Raw genomic sequence first — 23,533 nt, 5'->3', positions numbered from 1 at the left:
CTAGATATGAGCAAAGAAATTGAAAAAATCCTCTCTGTAAGGACAGAAAGATCAAGACTCATCACCACCCATAAGAATTACAACAAATCACCGCCAGGATGAAAATTCTAGGCCTTATATTCAAATCATTACTGCCACTATTTTCTTCATCAACCTTAATTACAGATTAGCTCAAAGAGCCATGACACTAACAGATATATCCCATGCACATTCTAGGTCCCATGAATAACGAGCAGATCCTTAAGAAATCAATAAGAGCATCTCAGTCCTAAAGATCTACTATTGAGAAGATCCCAGTAAGTCATAACTTAATTACTTGCTACAAAAACGCTACAAAACCTGAGATGTCACCACTAGACATAAACTTGAGATGAAATGAATTTTTAAATGAAATATATACACTGAGATTGAAAATTGCTTTACAGATATTTCATCTACCCAATCCAGTTCCATATAAACATTCTCTAGCTGTTTTTCACTACTGCATCTTCATTAAGAGTCCCATGTGACATAGGGAGGCTGTGGTTGCTATGTGTGACTCATATGAAGACTTCCAGCCTTCAGCACATGCTGATATGGCAGGGATTATTGCCTATTAAAATAGGGTCAAGGATGAAAATTAGAAGAACTCAGATATCACTCTGTGTTGGATTCAGTAGGTATAAAACATGTTAAGATTTTTCAGGCCTTAAGTCACTCCTGAGGAAGGCTGACTATAGCTCTGGGACCTATAATGAGGAAAGAGAATATAGTTCTTGCCTGGGATCTCGTACTTTCTGTTTTATAGAACACAGTTGCTAAATGAACAGGTAAATTTGCTGAACTATGCAAAATCTCCTTGATCACCAAGATGAGCTCATCACCACTGCTTTCATCAACCCCATCACACATGATTGAATTTGCCTGTACTATAAGGCTCTTTTTACTACGCAGTTCCATATTTTGCTAACTCATATGGCACCTAGAACCTACCAAGTTTTTAATAAAGTAAGTGGGGCTTTGGGTAGATGTGAAGTTTTCCTTATGTGACATTCTTTACAGATTCATGGCTTAGATTTATTTTGCTCTGCTTTAGGAAACTATGCTATTGTATCAACACTAACTCTTAGATCTGATAAAAGAAACTTGGTAGCAGGTTAAATAATCTGAGCATAACACTTTCCATTATGAAGAACAACTGTAGAAATTTGAATTCATTGTTGGCAACAAGCCTTTCATCTTCAAAAAAGACAAAAAACGAGCTAGAAATGTCGCTTTTGCTTATCATTGAAAAATGATTCAATTTTGGAGGGATACAAATTAATAAAAATTACTCCTTGTCTGTATTGAAGCATAACCCTTATAGGAAAATGTCAATAGTCTGGTCATAATATCTAAAAATGTGCATGACAATGTCAGATTGATGACATTGCACTGAAAATGCTGGCAGAATGGGGTTACATGAAGTGATGGCTCTTTTTTCTCTCTTCCAGGCAAATCACACAATGATAACTGGCTATTATTAATAAATCAATTAATATGTTAACTGATGACACCAAAAAGCAGGTTTCTTTGAATCTGAGCAATCCTGGACCTTCACTCAGAAAGGAATACCTCCTCACATCCCACATGGAAGATACACTAAGGGTGTGCTTTGCAGAACTGGTGAGAATTAATCTGTCAAACAAATACCAGCTCATGTCTTTTTTTACTCTAAGGGACACAAGAAGAAAGTGAGAAAAGCCACCACTGAACCCTCCTTCTTGTAGGCATGGTGCCTCAGAAACCAAGATAGGGACACGTGTAGTCATAAGTGATAAAGCTACCGAAAAAATGTTGTTTCTTTTACACATGGGCATAATCTGTTTGGATACACACTTAAATTTTTTAATTGCCAATTTCTGACATAAAGTGTGTCATCTAAGAATTTAAATCAAATAGTCGTGGGTTTTTTATTTTAACTACATAGTATTTATTACAGTCCTTAATTATACTTGCTGCATTCTAAATGCAGCTGTGGTCTCAGAGCCTAAAAACACTAGAAATGGTCACAGTTAATACCCTGAACCACAACAAGCCTACAGATCACAGCATCAAGCCTGACAGAGTTCAAGAAGCATTTGGATGATACTCTCAGGCACATGGTGTGACTCTTGGGGATGATCCTGTGCAGGGCTAAGAGCTGGACTCAATGATCCTTGTGGGTCCCTTCCAACTCAGCATATTCTGTGATATTAAGGCCCAAGGATGCTCTACGTTTCTATGTAAAGAAAAAAGGGGAAAAGTTTTGAAATCCTCTTCAAATTTTGAGAAAAATGCAAACACAGAACCACTGTTTTTTAATAACTAAGGTTTTTATGCAGTGTTTATTGTCCATTACAAACAACTAATTAATTAGTTTATTTCACGTGCACTCAGTAATCAGATAAAATGCATGCTAAATAAATTGCTGGAGTTAGTCTACATTAATTTCACCATCTCTCTATCAGTCTGAGAGAATTTTTTTATATCCTGTAACCTATTAAGCTATATATGGTTCTGATAAAATAGATTATATTGCTATTTTAAAACCACCAAGCACCATAGTGAAATCAGCAGGAAAACAGTTTAATGAACTTTAATGATCATAATTGTATTGGTTAGAATAGATACTTTTCTCCTGCAGACAGTTTGGAAAAAAAATTACTCTTTTGCATTACCTAAATTACAAAATTCAATTATTTCACTTTTTTGCATGAAACATAACTTTATTATCATATAATAACATTTTAACTAAAATGTAAATGTATGCCTATCAAGGAGGCACTTTAATTGTGTATATAGTCTATCATAAGAACTGACTTTCTTCATGTAAGTATACTTTAGCTGACTTAATTATCTAGCCCTCTAATTACACAGTCCATACCAATCAACCAAAATGAAGCACTTCTGTAATCTTAATTTCACATGTCAAATCATTGAATATGTTTTTGCATGATTCTCACATTAATTAGAAAGCCAGATTTTGAATGAATGACAGTGAGTATGTGAGGCAGTTAGGGGCAAAACCCAAGAAAGCTTTCATGTAAGGGCAGTGCTAGTCCCTACCTATTCCCTTTCCCCCAGATCTTCTGTTTCTCCACTGGCTAAGAGAAATGGTATTTATTTGGCTTTAACAAAACATTTTTGTATTTTCAACTTTTCCTAAAATTTTGGAAATTTTCTTTTCTCTTACTCTAACCATTATCCCACCCGTAGCACAGGTTAATACCTTTTGGCGGGATAGGTAGGACATGGTTGAGATCACGAAGGATTACCATTTTTCTTGTGGGGGCTAGCATGGCAAGAAGTCTTACTTTTCTGGCTTTGGGTTGTGCTTACTTAACACATCGTGAGCATTATCCCATCCGACATGGGACATTAGGTTGTGCAGCAGGGAAGGATCATAGGTTCACTTTGGGAAGTTTACAGTGGGTTGTATTTGCAGCTCATGGTGGTGAACATTACATACTAACAGAGGCCCCGTTTTGTGGGAGCAAAGGAGAAACAAGGTTTCACCAATGAGCCCTGAGGTTACAGAAAGGTGACATGACAAGTTTCTGACTTGAGGGGTTGCCTATCCCAAACTAAGGCAAGAAGACCTGAAAGGCGGGTTAGTTCCAATTTTTTCTTATAAATCTTTAACTCACATTAGAAAAAAATTGAATGCCCATAATAAGAGAATGGGAAAATATCAAAGGGCCACTTGGCTACTTACCCTCATCTAGAGTAGCTCACATATTTGCACACACCTGCCACTTAAATGCTATTATTTCAATTGTCAGGCAGTCCTACAATTGTATGAGTGAAAAATGAATGGCACACATCTTTAAAAAAAAATTAAAACTTTGTTCACTGTATTTAGTTTAAATGTAGTATTTCAAAAATTGTGGCAGAAGGAAAATACTGCTTTATTACAGAAACAGTGTAAATACCAGTGAGTTTAATAGGAGTGATTTTGCTCTAACCAGTTATAACAACCTGAAATTTATTCAGGAAGTTGGCATTAATTTAATTCACTTTCCATAGTAAGTGTTTTTATGAAGAGTAAAATAATTTTCTTACAGAATAAAACTGAAAACAATGCAGTCCCAAGATCTCAGACTCAAAGTGAATCGAGATGAAATGTAGTATTCATAAAATAGCAACCATATTATAATAGAATTCTGTTGCTATTGCTGTTGCAAAAAGTACTCCAATTTACACCATTTGCTAGTCTTCACAAATTTTTCTTATTATTAATAGACAGAACTGTAAGCCTTTCTTCAAAGTAGATGAGTGTGAAATGAGAACCACATCTCACTTCAGTCCACTAGAGGGTGGCCTGCCTCGGTCAGGGCTGTGGGACTGAATTCACACACGAGATCCAACATTTTCTTTTTTTTTGACCTGTTGATAACCAGTTCTTTGTTCTTCATTATTGTTCATCTTCTATTATAAAGTAATTTCATTTACTATTTATTATAAATAGTATTTATAATTAAAAAAATCTCAACCTTTTCCTAACAATATCTATCTCATTTATTGTTTCATATATTTGGAAGAAGGGATGATGATAATCACAAATTATTTTACAATTTTTAAAACCTTCATAGTTTGTATACTCTTTGTTCATGGACACAGAAAATGGGGGAAAAATGAATTCTTCACCAAAGAGTATGGCATAAAGAGAGAAAGAAGGAAGAAAGGGAAGAACAAATCTGTGCGGCCTATTGTTTATATAATTGGATGGCCATAAAAGAGAGACTCAAGTAGACAGAGACTGAAAGTAACTGGCTTTATTTAACCAACTCCTTTCTCAGTTTGTTCTGAATTTTTATTCCTCAGGAAGATGTATTATTGTTCTTACTTTCTACTCATAAATACAGGCAGAAAAATGTAATATTTGACAAAATTTTGAAAGGGTGTAGTCTGTAAAATCTTTTCCTGTCTTACACTTAAAAAAAGCACCAAAACTGGCAGTGAAGTACAGCATATTTTTCCTGAGTGGTTTCAACATACAGTGTCTTCTGAACCACGGCAGCCTTTGCAGAACTTCAGTGATCTCTAATAAGTTGTTCTGGGTACAGATAACACCATTTAAAAAAAAAAAAAAAAAAAAAAAAGAAAAAACACTGGGGAAAAAAAAAAAACAAAGCGGGGGCGGAGGGGGGGAAATTTGGACCTCCCAATCTGTTCTGTACAAACACAAAGCATGCCCTGTAGCTCCCACAAATCGGAAGAGATATCTGGAAGAGTGCACAGGCTGGTTTCGTGTACCCGTACCCGAAGCAGCAGAGTCACGTCTCAGACAGCTTCCCACGGCCATCCCGGCTGGCGCAGCCGCGCGTATTACGCGGCATCTGGGCACGGCGGAGCATCGGCTCCTCTCTGGGGAGGGGAAGGGGCTCAGTTATTAATGACCGCTGACAGGCAGCACCATGTCAGTGTGACAATCGAGCGGCTGAACGATGCACCACTAACCACCACGGAAACAAGGAGAAATAAGAGCAGCTAGCGAGCATCTCTCTTCCCCCACACACTTTCCACTGGATTGCGAGCCTCAGAGAGCCAGGCAGCAACAGCGCTCTGGCAAAGGCAAGGCATCTCAGCTGGCAGCACAGAGTGTCTCTCATTTTGTAGGATATCAATAGATACATCTTTGTATTATATAGACCGCTAGACAGCGATTCACGCCCATACATACATGTATGCACATCTATTCAGACTCTGGCATTAATACAAGTATGTGGCTACCTGAATTAAGGATTCCAAATTACTGAGATGCAAGAACTCCTCCAGCTCTGAAACTACTCCTATTATAGGGTAAGTTTCTCTTTATTTTCAATTTTACCCTGACTTTTATCTTAACTTGTGGACTCTTTCTCCTTCCTTCTTTTTGTAAAGTTATTTTATTAGCATATTTTCACATTTTAATTTCTAAACAGAAATGCAAATGCAATTTGCTTTCTATGTCAGAGATAATCTAAATATAATTGCTGTAGTATCAGATTAGTGCATTTGTTAGCTTGAAATAAATAAAACAAGACACAGGACAGCCTCCTTTCTTCTCTTCAGTGCTAGGATTAAGGGAAATGCTGTTTATGTCAGGACCTAAAAACCACTGAGGAGCGAGGCTGAATGAGCATATCACAAACAGTTATTGAATTTCTGCCAGGCTACATCTTAAGGATTGTGGCAAATGACTTCGCTTGAAAACATCCCCTTTCCAGTCAGAAGGGACAGTGTGAATGTCTGATTACTGATGCAGCTGGAACAGACCGTAAGGTAAAAAGGATCACATTAAGCAGAAGAGTTCTAATCTTCTTTGGTAATTAACAGGATCTCAGCAGGGTGCCTCTAAAGTATATTTACACGTAAGAACACTGTTCAGATGCATCAGTACAAAAGCTTTGCCTGGTGTAGTATAGAAAGGCTCAGAATTATTTGTCTTTGCTTTCCATGTCTTTGTTTTCACATGTCTAGCTGGAGTTTTTGCCCAGCACTGCTGTTGAGAAAGAGAACCAAACACAGGGGCATAGAGGAGGAAGCAAATACAGGGGGCTAGAAAAAAAAATCAATGATTTTCTATTTAGCCAATTTAATCAACATAAAATTTCATGCTAGCACTACTGTTGCCTAATGTTTTTATGCGTATGTAATTTCTTTCATGCAGTATAAGAGTATCCCTTAGTATCCCTTCAAATAAAAACCACATTCAGTAAAGTCCATCAGCATGGATCTGAGATTCATGCATCAGTGAAAGGGAGATATATTACTTTACACCATAAAAAAAGACAGGTTAGTTATCTAATGCATGCTTCAAAGTGAAAAAATACAGCCTGCATCTTCCTGTATGCTTTTGTTTGCTTTTTAGAGCACTGTATCTGTACTAAAACTACCTCAGTATATAGAGTATTTCTCCCACCTCTTTTTCTCCCCTCAGCCCCCTCACTCCTGTACAGTCTGGAAAACATCATAAAGAATTTGTTCCTTTGCAGCAAAGCAATTATTTGCTTGTAATTTTAGAGTTACTGTGTTTTGAGAAACTAACATTGTGAAACAACCATCAACAGATAGTCCACTGGCTTTAAGTCTGCCACCTTTCCAAAAATGTCAGGCGACGGGTAGCTTAACAATATGTTTGGTAAGAAGTCAATTAATTCAGGTGACCTTTGTAAATGGTGACAATAAAGCAGCTGTGACAATGTGCCACAGCATTTGGCATTCCCTCTGGAAAATGAATGAGCTTAAGAAGAGGTTTTCTTTTCAGAGTACAAAATGAAAGGTATGGAAGTATTAGCTCCTGCTATTGGCAAGCTTGCTTCTTCTATTTCAGATTGGTCTATGGAATCTGTTTAAAGCAAGCTGGCTTATTTTATATGAAACACTATCTCTGGTCTAATTAAGTATCCCAGTTTCATTCATATTACATGTGCATTTTAGTTGTTAAAACGAGAATTTCAAGCTCCTGGATTGCATTTTTACAGAATGTGCTATACAATATATGAGAAAACCTGATTCTGATCTCTTCATGCTATGTGCAAAGGACTACTCAGAGGAAACTTTTTCTACACACCATGGTACCTGCTCAGCTTTTCTGAATCTTTATTCTTACTCATTTTAAATGTAAAAAATAAGTAAATATGAGTAATTTTACACTAATACATATTGGGTTTTGCCACATATACTCTAGTGTGTCACTTTAAAATATTACATAGATATGCCAAAGAGTTTCAGAAAAATGTGGCCATTTCAATCATACATGTACAGACAAAATATGCTGTAGATGCAGTGTCTCAGGACACAGCAAAGACATTCTTAAAATGCATGGTGACTGTATTTTGGTTAATACTCCCTCAAAGCTCCTGTAATAATGTTGTAGTGTCAGACAACGACTGGCTGATGTTGTTATGGTAACCCCCAAAGTCCCGCCTCTCAGGGTGGCAGCTCTGAGCATGACATCAGAGCATGCCTGTTTGGAGTACCCTGAAGTGGGGGAGTGTTTCATTTTTGCACCACAATTATACCAGATCAACTAGGCAATGTTGCTAACGTGTATTGCAGATCAAAAATATTGTGTATAATCTTTGCTAATTGATCAAGATTGAGCAGCTTATGAAAATACTCAAGTCCTGCAAATCACTTATGATCACTTGTCCCTTTACACTAGGGAGCAAAATTAAGTGTTTGCAAGTGAGAGCAAACCACTTAGCAGTGTTGGAGCCACTTGCTTTGACTCTCACCCCTAACCTTTATTATATTAGTAATTATTCTACAAGCAACCCAAGAGCTTTGCTGCTTAGCGACAATCACTCTAACTAAAGGTAGGCTGGTATTTAATAGCCAAGTTTTAGAGTATCAAAACAATAGAAAAAACTGGTAGAAAGCAAAGAGTTTTTCAAGACAAGCTCCATCTAACTTCTGAAAGAAAAGTCACCACAGAGAAAAACGAAACCTTTTTGCACTATAGGCACATCAACATTTTAGTTAATTGATATATCCTTTCTTCAGATAGTACCGTTAAAAGTTAAAGGAAAACAAAACTCTTGAGAGAGATATTGTCAGAAACTATCTTAACAAACCCTTCCATGTCAAATTCCACAAACTCTAATTAATATCAAGTAGCAAAAACTGACAATGAAAAACTAATTTCACATGTAGCGCTCAAGGAACTATTTTCTGAAGACCAAAGAATGGATAATTTCTAAAGTTTTTCTGAAGATCAAAATTCAGACAGCTTGTAAAAATTTTTTTTAACAGAAAAAGCTTTCTACAAGCCTTCGTGCTACTTTTAAAAGAATATTAATTCTCATTCTAACACCACAACAAGGAATTAAAATCCTTTACTGAAAGGAAAATGCCAGTAGAATTTGAGAAGAAACAGTACTGACAGATGTCATTTAGAAAGGTCATTAAACACATTAGTATTAAGAGAAAAATCAATACTTCTCATGACAACTGTAATGTAACTGTAAAAAGGAGTTACTGTACCTTTTACTTATTCAACTGACTAGTCCACAAACTGTTAAAAGCTGTTTGTTATTGTGAAATGGCATAGTTCATAAAGAACTTATTTAAACAAACAGTATGACTTTCAGTATTATACATAAAATCTATAAATTATTTCATCAATGTTTCCACAATGAATTGATATCCTCAGCTGACCTGAACTGATAAAAGTTCATATCCAACATGGATGTCAGTAACATAATTTGGTTTCTTTGTGGAGCAGCTGAATGTGACACCTGGTGAGAAAGAACATTTCCATGAGGGCAAAATACAAATTATTTTCACAAATTTCCTTGATCCAATTACCCTCTCCCAATAGGATTTCCTATTATTTATACATGGAAGATAGTGCTGTATAATCAATTAACCATAATACAAGCTACAGACATGCTCTCACCCCTAGCACTCCCAAACCTGTTACTGGTTTTCTGCAAAGCAAAAACAAATGCAGATGTTGAAATGAAGCGAACTATTAATTTTATAACCACAAATTTATACAGTATATCCTTGAAACAATTACCCTTCATTTAGAAATATTTCTTTTTAACAAAAGATTTATCTCAATACAACTCTCCCTCTTTCATCTTGGCCACAAGCAGCAACACTCTAATTCAAAGAAAATAAGATCTCTATTCCCATTATTTCTATTCAGTTGCCAAATTTCTGGAATTCATTAAAATATCTACCCCAAATTTAATGATAGTTTAACTCTACTAACCTCTGTATTAGAGCAGAAAAGAATTTTTGCCTCTCTTCTGCTCTCAGCTCCCACAGACTCAGTCAAACTGGGAAATGCTTTTTGACAACACTGGCACAAAAGAAATCATTTAGCAGTTCTCCTTCCTGCATCAGCATCTGTATTTAGAGGTAAACACTGCAAAGCTGGATAAAATGCTACAGGGAATATTTTTTAAAATGTCTACTGATTATTAGTATTACCCCAAGAGTCTTTTACTAGAGGTTTCTTGTTATGCAAATAGCAACCAGTCTGCCAGGAAATACTTTGAAGTCTCTATAACATTTGGTATAAAAAAGGTAAAATTCTTAAGTTTAGCTGTACAAAAAATCCCTGGAAATCTAAATATTAGTATGAAAAAAAAAAAAAGAAAAAATATTTTTTATACAATTTTCTGTCTAGGGATTAGACCATTTCAGAAATCATCTACTGGATAAATTACAGAATAATAAACCAGAATAAACATGGGATAATAGAACAAAAAACAAAGAGCAAAGTTGTGCATTGAGGCGTTTTAAAAATCATTGTAGTATTCTATCCTATAGTATTCTGTTATACCATCATCCTGGATGAGAGAAGATGACTCTCCAAATAGTCTTTACAAAGGCAACACAATAGTCAGACATTACTAGGGCTCTTCTAATGTGGTCTTGAGAGGTTAAAGGTAATCACATTGGTTACATTTGTCATCATGGTGTTAAAACTAAAAGTCATCCTTATTTGAGATAGCATGAGAAATATATCCCTGATTTGGGAGGTGTTTAAATAAGTGGAAATATGGAACTAGTTCCCTGAACAAGGATAAACACAAATGTCTTCTACTTCTCTTTTAGAATAGTAGCACATCTCTGCTGAAAACAGAGATATATAGTCACTATTTATATCATATTTATGTGATTTATTCTGTACCTAAAGACCTAATAAATTTTTTCATCCTGTCAGGAATACTTTTTATGTGAAAATAGAAACTTTTCTCAAAGATTTTAGCAAGTGTCATAGTAGCTGTAAATAGAAAGACTAGAGAGAGACATTTGTTTCTTCACCCCAAGCTCATTCCTGTTGCCAAGTTCTCTCAAGTCAATGAACTTCCTCTCCCCTCTGGTAAGCAGCTTTCTCTAGAAATCATGTGAAGCACCAGCAATTTCTGCAGATGACACTTAACAGTGAGTTAATTCACCAAAGTGCAGTACAGTGCAGTGCAGTGTTTCCACCAAAGTGCAGAATTACCTGCTGAGCTCCCCACATCAGCCATCTCTGTGTTCTATGTCACAGAAGGAGCAGAGAGGCAGGAGAACCCACCTCGGCCAAGGCTTACATGGGAGCTGAGCCTTCCAGAAAAGCCTCTTTTCTGTGTAACAACAGCTCCAAACCCACTGCACAATACTAAAATGCTCTCTTTTATGTGTCCCATACAGAAATCAGGCAGTGCTGTAAAAATTCTTCCTCGCTCAGCACTGCAAAAGGATGTTTCCGAAACAATACAATCAATTTATGAAGTACAATATTTTCTGTTATCAAATTCTAAACAAATAAAAAAAGCCTTTCAGTATGAAAAATAAAATTACAGTCAAGTGGTGCTTCATTACCACTGTAGCTTGAGGGACATTATCTGCACAACTCCTATTTAATATCACTTTATAACAAAACAGAATTACTTAGTTATTCTCTAAGCATAACACTAAAAGATTACCTTAGATATATTCAGTCTGTGACACCATTTTGAAGATATATGTCTTCTTACACAAGATACACCATGTTAACTTTCAAAAAAGACAGTTGAGACTGTAGAGCCGCTATTTCAGTGACACTCTCAGAATACAGTAATTTAACTACTTACTTCATTTTAATTTGTTTGACCGGTTAGTTGCTGGTAAGCCCAAATAAAGGGCTACAACTCAACAGTACTTGAGAGAAATGGAATGATTAATGATCATTATACCAGTTTATAGAGGTATCCTTATGAGGTAAGAGAAGATAAAATGAGGCAATTGCAAATATAATGATCTGTTAAGCTAGAAATGTTTGTCTGAATAGCAATTTCATCCAGCATGTATAATTTAGGTGACATACTCTTCTGAATGTTGCTTTGATATAGATTATCCAGGCATCAATATTGTGCCAGACAAACATATTTTCAGTCATTTCATTTTTACTGTGCAGTAAGAGACAAAAAGGATATTCAGCATGCTACTCCACGGTTAGACTCCAAACTCTAAGCTCCAAAAACATATAAGGAAAAGAAAGTACTTTGTCCTTCAAAAGCATCAGCCAAACCGCTGAACTCTATATTTCCTAGGCAGAAAGAAGAGCCAGTCAATCTGAGGAACTGCACAGAACTATTCCTATATTTTTCACTTGATGATTTGCATATTGGGACACACATTACACAAACACTACACTCACTCCAATAGGAAGCAATCACCTGGGATATTAGTGCACAGAGTCATCTTAATGCAAATAATTTACCTCTATATTTCAGTAGGGTTATCTATGAAACAGTTAGGGTTTAAACCTAAACTTGCTATGAAGAACCCATGGTTCAGAACAAGTCCTAGTACACTTGGACCACATCCTCATCACTGCTCCATTTCAGTAATAGTCAGGAGAGACAATGCATTTCTGTTCACACTAGTATAGATGTTTCCATGCCTCTAAAGAATAATAAAAACCAAATATCAGTTTTAATTCTGTAGCTGGTACACTTTCATTTTATAAAACACATTCTGTTACTACTAACTACAAAAAAAAAAAAGTGTATTAAAATAACTTTTAGATATAAATAAAATAAAATCTGATCAAGTACAAATCACACAAGACCTATAATTTTGCCAAAGATTCTAAAACATAAATTGCCTTCTCTTGTATCTCTAAAGCTCATGATAGTGTGTATTGCTGGTGATTTCTGACATGTTCAACCAGACTGGACCAAAACCTTTGTGGGAGCCTCACTGAAATTGTTATCTTTTATTCCTTCTAATTGTGTTTGTTTCCACTTTACCTTGTTTCAACAAATTTCTGTGTAAAAGTAACTATAAGACAAATATCAGCTGAAAACAAATAAATTAAACTATTACCATTAATATTTCCACATTTCTGAACAATTCAGAAACATTTCACAGTTAGTCCTTTGAGTGTGATTTTACTTCCATTTCTGGTAAATGGCCAAATTCACATTGACGTCAGCAGAAGCAAAAAGGATTTGTAAATGTTTTTTCTCTCTGCTTTTTGGTATTTTCATCATTTTTCTATCTAGAAACACGTAATTCATGGTGCTGGTTCATTTCCTCTCATGCCATAAAGAAAAGACAAAAATAACTCCTTGACAACTTTTTTCCTTGGTAAGAATAATCCAAATTATTATACATGTTACGGTCCAGCATCTAAATGGAGATTCAAGGCTTTCTGAAAACAGAATTTCCAATGATAGGAAATCTACCTAGACACTTACAAAAGACTTAAAATCACAGTCCATATTGCCTAGAAAAGTTGGCTAAGTTGTTTTTCAAGAACTACAGTCTGAGGCACACTGGAAACAAACCTAGTTTTGAACTTCTGGTCAAATAGAGTTTAATTAAACAGAATTATACCAACCATTTGGGAATTATAGTGCATTCTGTTTTATCTGTATGAGGAAAGAGTAATATTCAGTATCAATAATAGCATATCATCAACCTTGATGACGAGAAGCAAGCATCTTCAACATTTAATATGCACCTTACCTTGAAATGTAACTCATAGTCTCTAAATCAGTTTTTCAAAATGGAAACACATGGTTCTCACTGTAACTTTTTCCTCCTATTTCTATTTCACTTGTCTGTAGAAAACATTTTTCCATGAAGGACAACAGTGTTTACATTGCCATTTTATCACGTGTGAGTAAATAGATTATGTGTATATTGCTCTTAAGAGTTACTATAATTAATCCACTTAGGAAAAACTAATCAATAAATAAATAAAACCCAACTAAATTTACTCTTTAGTGTGTTTATTGATAAATGAATAAGGAAAGCAAAAAGTTTTGTCCAAAAAGCCTAGACATCAAAGATGTATTCCTGTCATTAGCAGCAGTAAAAATTTGTCTTAATTCTCCCAAATATTCAGAGGAGAGGCTTACTATAAAACTTTGGCTTTTTACACTTTAGTCATAACAGTGAACTCACAAATCGAAAATTTATTGCAAAAAAGTTTATGTTTTGTGTCCTATTTTCTCCAGTTCTAGTCTAGACCCATATACCTTTCTCTCGTCCATTAATGTTACAGCTCTTGAAAAATAAAACAAAATACTGTGATCCTCTGACACTCAGATCTTCATGTTTGATGCAGAAATCCATTCTCTCCAGCCTACCAAAAAGATGTCTAACATCAGTTTTGCTATTCTTAAAAAATGCTCCATTTAGCAGACAGAGTCAGTATGTCTGAAGAGTTCTGTTCCTGATCATTGCTGTCAGGGGAATAACATGGAAATGCGGGGGTGAACCCCAACAAACAAACGCCAAAATCAAAACAAAAAAGGAAAAACAAAACAAAAACAAAAAACAAACACAAAAAACCACAAACAAAAACCAAGAAACCAAACAAAAACCAAATAAACCAACCAAAAAAACATAATTAATTTAGATATTTTGACCTCTGCTTTCAGGGTACTAGCCTAGATGTCTTTGATGTGGAGAGAAATAAAATATTTCCTACTAATTTTTTTTAAATTTTCTTTGAAAGAAATTGGCAAACTTTCATGTTTTCATTAAAGGATATTAAAGACATTTTCATTCTTAATTGCAGTAGTGCTAGATTATTTGTTGCTCCATTTTAATGACAGAAATTTTAGTATTTATTCTTATAGGTTTCTATGATTTGGTATAATTTCTAAGTTTTATACCTATTATTACTCCTGTTCCCTATTACATTTAGAAGCTATTCTATAATGTATTCCATTATTTATAAGGTCCACCAATTAATGTGTAATTTCATTGAAAAAGTATTGATTTAGATACAATAGAATGCATTCTCTTGAAACTATGTGTTCAGCTAGGAGTTCCGAAAGTGGAAGCCAATTTATATTTATGTACTTATATAAAAGAGCCTCCTTCAAATAAAGTTTTCATTTTAAATTTGATGATTGCCAGTTCTCCTACTGCCTTCAGAAGCTGCTCTAGGCAATGTAGATACAGGTGCCTTTACTAGTCATTTAAATATTGTCTTCATCAGGTATCACTTGACAGTAAACTATAACCAGAATAGATAAGTAAAATTACATACAATTTCAAAAATTTAAATGCTGAAATGTAAATTACCCATACATTGTCCAAATTATTACATACATTTAGGGTCCCCGTCCTTTTCAGTTCAAGTAAAGGATATAGATCCACATACTTGGAGTTGGCATATTTTGAGGTCCTGGCCTTCTGTTCTCATACTGAAATACTTTCTGTTTTTCAAGTGTTATCCTTCATCATTGTTCTGACAGCCTCTGAGGTTTACCACAAGTTCACAGAAAGAAACAAAAAACCCTCCATTTATCTTAGGTGAATGCGGATTAAATGCAATCTTTACTTTGTTTTAAAATTGGTTTATATATCAGTTCTTCAAACAATATGTTGTGTTGGTATGTCATTATGTCAGCCCTAGCAGTAACAAATATCCATAGAAAACATTAAAAAATGAAGAAAAATTGGTTAAAAGTTTATATAAACACACAGCATACATGCCTGACACAAATGTGGCAGGGAAATGATAATAGTTATGTTGAGATTGTAGACTATCCATCTACAACTATTCACTGGCAGGCACACAAAAGTTGTGACATAAATGCACTATACTGCTATTTAATCATCCATGTAGAGGTTAGCCAAACTTTCAAAAAGCTTGAGTAAATTCTGTGGAAGTCATCTAGTCCATCATTAATTGCAATGCAGATATTTTAATAGAAACAATAAAAAGTAATCAATACTCATGGCTGAGGAAATTATCAATTCCATAAAAAGTAAATTTTCATTAGCATTGCTTAAAATAAATTTTGTCTGGCATGTCAAAGTACAGTATTGAATCCACCATGATCTCTGGAATGGTCAAAAGACAAGATTAATAAGTCCTGTATACAAAATAGTAAAAAACCCTTGAGTCTGATTTTTACCTTCCATGAGCTGGTTTGACATAACAGACTTTGCTTTGAGTGGGAAGTTGGACTAGAGAGTTCCTGAGTCCCTTCCAATTTGACTATGCCATGATGCTATGATCCTTTCAGTAGAAAGGCTTGCCCCTTTGCCACCATTGCCTTGGGTAAAGATCTACAGCACCACTGTCATCAGAGCCTGCTTAGATGTCTTGGTATGACTGCATCAGATGTTACTGGAGGTGAAGGGCACTGTTCAGTCTGTGTCTGAGCTAGTTGTATGGAGTTGAAAATTCTGAAAAGGCAGACAGTCTGCTAGACTGCTAAAGGAAATAAAACTCCATTTGGTCACGAGGCAATATTTGTTTTGCTGTTACCTACCAAGAGAAGGATAATTGGATTACATTCTAGCAGGATAGTAAAAATGGTTTAAATGCCCTACTAGCTTGTTTAAAAATTTTAAAATAACACACTGTATTTATTCAGATAACAGAAAGTAACTGTTTTCTAGTAAGAGAGAAGAACCATTCCCTGAAACATTACCATCTTAATTTGTAATCTGTGTATTTCTGCTCAGCCAGGTATTCAGTGTTTTCTGCAGATCTGGTACTGAATATACTACAGTTTTATATACAGTTTTGAAAATACAGTGCTAGTAATCATGAATCAGAATAAGCATAGTAACCAATTCATATTAAGCATTAAATTTTGGCTTTCACCTCTTAGAGCAGTATTTTATTTCATGTAGCGAATATATATAAACTGTTCCACACTTTACATGTTATAATCCTGCAATGACTTTCATGAGAAGTGATTGTGCTGAGAAAACTTATCAGTTTGAAGTTATCATTTGTGTTGAGTTTCTCATAGTTATTTCTAATATCAAGATTCATCTAGTAATTACTTCTACCAGAGTAATTTAAGAAACACAAACTAGTCAATTAGAGTTCCCTAAAATTTAGAGTACTCTTTTACAGATGACTAAATGAACACCATTTTTTGTCCTAATCTTTGAAAAAAGACAGCAATGTGCAAAGGATGACAAACTAGAACCACACTATAATACTATAAGTAACCTTGCTGAAGCCTTGGAGTGTAAAGCAGAGCAGAAATAAGCTGCAGTACTAAATTCCAGCCATAATGTTATCAGTGGATAATATAAGAAAGCCCTTTTAGTTCGAATTTCTGCATGTGCATAAACTCACTGTCATGAGATTTACTAAGTACTAAGTTTAAAGGGAGGGTTAGGAAGGCCCTTAAAGTATTTTTCTCATATTAGAACCATTCTGTGTGGACAGTTTGCATTTCTATTCTTTAGCATGAGTAAAAACTGTAATTTTTTAATATTTTTAAAGAAAAATGTTTCTGGAAAAAGTACAGGCGTACTCTAAACTGAAAAGTATGAAGGATAAAGAAGTTTTAGAAGAATTTCGCCAAAATAATACCTATGTAGTAGTATAGACTATTTCTTATCTATGATCATTACATTTGCCAAAGTATTCTTGTTGGCATTCACTGGGGTCAAGTATTTGAATGGAACTTAAATCAAAATGTTAATGATACATTATAAAATGATTTTTTCTTGTAACAAGGATGCACTTCTCATTATGCAGCAACTTGCACAATTTATTACCAAACATTTTCTAAAACAATTACAAAAAGGATTACCTTAATAAGAACTCCTATTCCGGCCCTCAATGGGACTCTTATGAGAACAACAAAATCTTGTCTTTCTAAATGCCTGCTGGCTTTTAACTCAGACACTCATATTCAAGATAGATGCTTAATGGAATTTGACCAATACAGGAAATCATATTTAAGTGCAAAGAACAAATTTTAAAATTCAATTTAATTTCTGTTTACATGTCCTGATAATCACACTCAGCAAACATGATGCACAACCAGAGCTATATACTATTGACAGTAAATCTAGATAGTTTGACAGGGCAAAAACCAGTTTAAGCTTAGCAGCTGAATGCTTAAATGCCTTCCTGAGCCATGCAAAATAGAAGTGTATGGGAGATTCAAGGTAAAAGATGAAGTAGATATAACTCATTGTTATGTAAATACTCTAGAGAAAAACCATAAAGAACAAATTGAGAATATGAGACTGTATGTGATACTGCTTTCCACACTGCCAATTTACATGCATTTTATTCTTGGACTTTTTCTGCAAAATGCAAAAACTGGTTACCATAGTGACTGCCACATGTTACTCAGTTTATTTCTGAGGTACAGAGCAGCCTGTAAAAGAATAATACTTCTGTCAGGATCTCTCAGCACCACAGAGAATTGGGAACTACGTGTCACAACATGTACATGTATTTTCTCAAAGTTTTAAGAAAGCATATTAAAGAAAGAGTAGTTGTATATATTTTGCAATCTCATTTTCTTTATTGCTTATATGCAAATTATAAACAAAGATTAAGAGCTGTATGGAGAAAAATGTATACTCTGTTTAACCTGACAGTTGGTTTCTGCATTCTCTTTTTTTATTACAGTTCTTTTAGATGTCTATAACAAACAAGTAAAGTTTCAAAACTTCTTTAACGATGTAGAGGATATCACCTTCCAAAGCACAACAGGGCCCTGAGCAACACAGTCTAGTGGAAGGTGTCACTGCCTACAGTGAAGTTGTTGGAAACAGACAATCTTTAAGGTCCCTTTCAACACAAACTATTCTATGATTCTATGATGCTCATTATGTAGATCTACAATTCCCATCATCTGTTAAAGGTTAAGGTTTAGTTCAAAGTAAGAATTAAAACATTCCACAGTTACTCATTAATTGCCTGCTCTCCCTCCCCAAAATGAAGTGAACTCTTTCTTACATGCCTAGGCCCTATATAATTTATGAGGAGATGTCTTGCAATAGTAGTACAAAATAATCAGAATCCTAAAAAGGGAGCCAACTGAAGTTAGCCATCAATGAACATCAATGACAGAAAACTATGTCATTCTTTTGCTTTCGAAGCCTGAAAGGGAGCCTCTATGTCCACCTCAGATGCACAGCTCAGGTCCTAGAGACAGACCTTTATCCGAGCCCTCAGCACAGGAACCAAGCCAGGACTGGTAATTTATGGTTTAAAGGTCAAGGTCCTAAGCTTTTTTTTTTCCATCTTCCAGTAATTTTTTTCTGGTTTCTACATGGAAATGCTTTTGAATAGAATAGAGGAAAATACTCGGTTACATCCTGACTCCTCATTCCAAATACATGATTGTGCATTAAGATAATAAAAATATTTCTAAATTTGTACTTGAAACAGAATAATAAAAAATTAAAAAGTCTTTGGATTTAAATGAGCATTTGTATGTTTGAATATTCTTCCTGGTAGCTATTTTCATAAGCTCTAACCAGTAAATGCTGCTCTGCCTAATTTACTTGTCTCTGCTGATTTCTTCTATATCACCATGTACTTTAGGAAAGAATACAAAAGCTGAGGAACAGCTTAGCAGAAGAAAACAAGCCGAGTTACATTTTTTTCTATAGTTATCAAGGATGAGGATTTTAGCATGTAGTTAAAACTGCAAATTATACTATTAGACTGACAAGCAAAATGAGCACATGTACAAGTGCTGAACAGGTTAGAAGTTTTGAACAGGTCTGGCAGCATAGGAACCTCTGGGACTGGGAAGGTAAACTAATACAGGCTAATTCTGTATTTAGGCTTTGGGAAGTATTCAAACTAAAAGTGCCTCAGACATTACTGCTAAGAGCGTATGCTTCCCTTTGGATGCTTTTGATGCTTAGTTTAATCAAACTACAGAAACAGAATAGCAGGGAACACATAAACAGACTTTTTTGCATTCCCTTGGGACACAATATAGAGTAATCAATTGTAAATTAATTGGGGAAAATTTGTTTTGCATAGCATAAAGAGGCAAAACATTAATTAGAAAACATTTGCTTAATGGAAATTCTAATATGTTATGCAAGTATTCAACCTAGTTCTTTATAGTGAGATGCAAAACAATTATCAAGAATGTAAATACCAATAAACTGTAATCTACACCTCTATGACAAGCAAAAGTAGTATCAAATAGTAGATAAAATTTAATTTCTACCAAGAAACATTCAGAATAGTTTAGTGCATCCAATCTTTCAACAACTCATGAGAATTAATAACAGTTTTATTACGCTTAGACACACTTGGTACAAATATGCAAAGTCACTCCACAGCACAGAGGTTGCATGTTGTACAGTCCATCTGTATGTAACCACTCCAGTCAGTGCTAGCTCTCCATATGTTACTTTAGTTCTTATATAAACAATATTTGTTATAAGTGCATTTTCAATAGAAGCAAATACTGGCTATTAATGGTGTAAATACATAAGTCTAAAAATCATTCCTTTTATTTTTAAACAAAATCTTGAATGTGGTTTGTCTTGTATTGATCTAGACAGAGAAACAGATAAATATATGAAATATATACAATAAAGCGAGAGAAATTTTTTAATTAAAAAAATTTTTTAAAGAAATTTTTTAACCACTTTGTGGTTAAAGTCCCCAAACACGTCTTCAAGGAAAAGCACAAGCAAATAAAGTAATAAAAGAAAAATATGTTTAAAAATAACAAGTATTTTGCAGTTTACTGCCCTTAATAATTGTCACCTTAATTGGTGACTTACTGAATATGAGATTCAATAAATGCTATTCTTGCTCTGATTAAATGTCAAGGCCATAGACTTGTTGTTTCAAAATGAGAGAGAAGCAATTTGGTGTGTATAATGAACCCTCCAGATGATTTGTCTGTGCAATACTTTTCTATTCTTATCAATGAAACTTCACATTCTGGTCTCTTAAACTGTAGGTTCTTTATTATTATATGCTTTGATTTAATAAAAATTCATTTTTATTTTTAAAAATAGAAACAAACTGATGCACATTTGACCTGATTGTCGACTAGATCTCTGGCAGAAGGCAGAGAAGGAGGAGCAGTCAGAAATCTCATTGCATTTATGGAAAAGAGTGGCTTGTGATGATTTTTGCTTTTCATACCATTAATGAAGTTTGAAGTTCCTGTCCTCAAATCCATCATTTCTACAGCCAGAGGCATTGTAGGTCAACATGGTTATCTTAGAGTGATAAGCTTTTTGTGACTGTACAAGTCTAAGCTCCAGAGGCAGTCTATGTCCATGTGGTTATCTTAGAAAATAAAACTCATCACTACACAACTCTCTATATAATCTATGCCTAACCAGACACAATTGAGCCCTCAGGAATTAATGGACTTTATTAAGTGGCATAAAAAGCATCTCTCAGCAAAAAAATCCCCACTGTGCACTGGATCGCTCTGTTCAAATTCCTTGCATATAAGAATTCAATAAATAGCTTACAAGTATTTCTAGAAGTATTTCTAGTATATTTAGAACCTATATCTATAACATAGGAATATAAAAACTGAAAAAATTGCAAAAAATTTTTGCAAAAGTTGCATTGCAGTCAGAATCCAGACATTCTGAATCATATTTGCATCTTTTTTTTTGCTTTTCACATTTTTTTGTAGGAATAAATCTGTGTTCCCACAAAAAGCTGTGCAAAATGAATTCGCAGTCTATTACTTGAAATTGTTCAGCTGTAAAGCAAATTCTGACTTGGAAACAAAGAGTCTAAGCAACAGTTTATGAAAAGTGAGTCATTCACTTTGAAAGTAGCTCCAACAGGAAGTATTACACAAAGTAAACAGTAAACTTGGAATATAAACCAACAAATATGAATTATTGTGTTTTTTCAAAGTGGTTAAATTAAATTTAAAAAAAAAGAGGGGAAAAAGAAAAACTGTTAAAAAGAACATGCAGTTAACTACTGTAATGCAGAACTGGTAAATGAACTCTAATACATGTGACAGCCCACTGGAGAAAACAGGAAACATTGATAACCCAAAGAGACATGGAGTTTAGCCTAGAATTTGAGAGCTTTCAGATTATGTGGGATAAAAGTGGATCTCTTGTAGCAGGTTGATGGCATGGTAATTGCTGGTTTCATTCATCTTTTAGGCCTAAAGGATTGAGAAGTCTAATTCTTACCACACAGATCCCCAAACAGCCATTAGACAGATAGCCTTAGTCTGAGCAGAAAAAAAAGTCCTCAAAGGACAAAACAATTAATTTATTTTTTTCCTTTTCTGAGAAGTGCTGGAATTCACTGAGTAGAGCAGAAGTAGAATTAACACCAATTCAGTTTTGCTTCCAACTCAGTTAACTTCCAAAGATTGCAACCAAGAGAATGGCAAAATAGGAAAAAAAACCCAACCATTTTCTTTGCCCTCATCTTACTCTTTTCCATCTGCCTCTAGCAGACAAAAACTGTTTGCACCTATTCCCTTCAGAACAAATCCACATTTATTGTGTTATCATCTTAAATTGTGCTCAGAATACTAGCTATCAAGGAGGTAGTTAAGAAATCCCTTATAATTCTACAACTGTTTTATAAAGGTAAAGTGCAACTGAGATGACCAAATTTTAAAAAATAAAAATACTAAAGAAAATCATAGTCATGATGCAGAATTTGACCAGCTTTCTTACCAAATATATTTCTTTTAAACTCTGAAGCTGACTGGCAGAAAGACTATGAATGCTACATAGCAGCTTCCCCCAAAATCAGGATGTGCAAGGCTGGGAGACATGCATGGAGCTGCCTTAAGTTGATGTCCAGTCAATAAGTATTCCTAATATTTTCCAGTTGCAAAATTAAATGAGACCACAATTAACCTTAGCTGGATTCTGACACATGTCCATACTGCAGAATAGTCTATCTGTATCCTCCTTTCCTGCGGCCAGTCTCTCCAATTTTATTTTTAACTCTACTGACAATGTCTGCTTTATGAAGATGTGGTATTGCAGCGAGTGTAAGTGCCCCCATGAATATTGTCACATCAGACAGAAGTCACTGAAATCTCATGCTAATCATTTTGAACATTAAAAAAAAGGATATATAATAAAGACTGTTACAACAACAGTTGCTTAGAAGTATGTTGCCTGACTGACCTAGATAACTGTCTGCATTTGTAACCCTGCAAAATTCGTTCTATAACATGCAGAACAGAAATCTAACACTTCTAAATATTAAAATATCAAACTAGAATGTGTAGCCTCTGGAATTAAGGATTTTTTTCCCAGTGAAACAAATTCTGTTTCATGTTGCTTAGCTATTGTTATTTTTAAAAGAGAGGGTGATTAAAACCATGGTGAAAAATTCATTGAGAGCGACTTTTGTAACAAGGCTCAATAGCAGTAAGATAGGAATGAGGCTGTTCCAAAACAATCTGCCTAAACTAATTACCAAACTAATCAAGGCTAATCATCTCAAACCTTAATAACAGCTTGAAAAATATGCTATTTCACAATTAAGCAAATGAACCAGAAAGATTTTTTTTTCACTAGAATGTGCTGATTTATCTTTCCATTGGATTTCAAGGATCACATTTGTTTACAATCTACTATTTTATTTATACAGTAAAGTAAAATAAATCAAAACAAACCTTCCCATTCACCAAAAATAGTGGGTTGCAAGTTCCTTTTATGTTCTACTACAAGGTAAGAGGTGAGAAATGTTGCCTCTCTCTTCTTAACAGTTCTAGAAATTGAATCCATATATAAGGAAGAAGTATTTGAGGGCATTAATAGGAGCGTTTTTGCTTTAACAGAACAGAACTCTTACTTCTTTGACACACATGGGAGGTCTAATAGCAATTCTTGA

At 34.6% G+C, this 23,533-nt stretch overlaps 2 protein-coding genes across 3 annotated transcripts in view; one reads left to right on the top strand and one right to left on the bottom strand.

Annotated features, from left to right (window-relative positions):
- Window positions 1-23,533, bottom strand: part of IMMP2L (inner mitochondrial membrane peptidase subunit 2) — a 424,389-nt gene that overhangs the window by 219,536 nt on the left and 181,320 nt on the right. The gene's annotated exons all lie outside the window — the stretch shown is intronic.
- The window catches only part of LRRN3 (leucine rich repeat neuronal 3), a 34,276-nt gene continuing 15,947 nt past the window's right edge, over window positions 5,205-23,533 (top strand). The window contains exon 1 of the mRNA XM_032687890.1: window positions 5,205-5,802. The gene's annotated coding sequence lies outside the window, so the exon portion shown is untranslated. The remainder of the gene's footprint in view (window positions 5,803-23,533) is intronic.

The sequence above is a fragment of the Chiroxiphia lanceolata genome, chromosome 5, assembly GCF_009829145.1.
Source record: "Chiroxiphia lanceolata isolate bChiLan1 chromosome 5, bChiLan1.pri, whole genome shotgun sequence".
NCBI classification, from domain to species: domain Eukaryota; kingdom Metazoa; phylum Chordata; class Aves; order Passeriformes; family Pipridae; genus Chiroxiphia; species Chiroxiphia lanceolata.
Note: the sequence above shows the minus strand (reverse complement) of the source record. Positions and strands in the feature narration are given on the sequence as shown.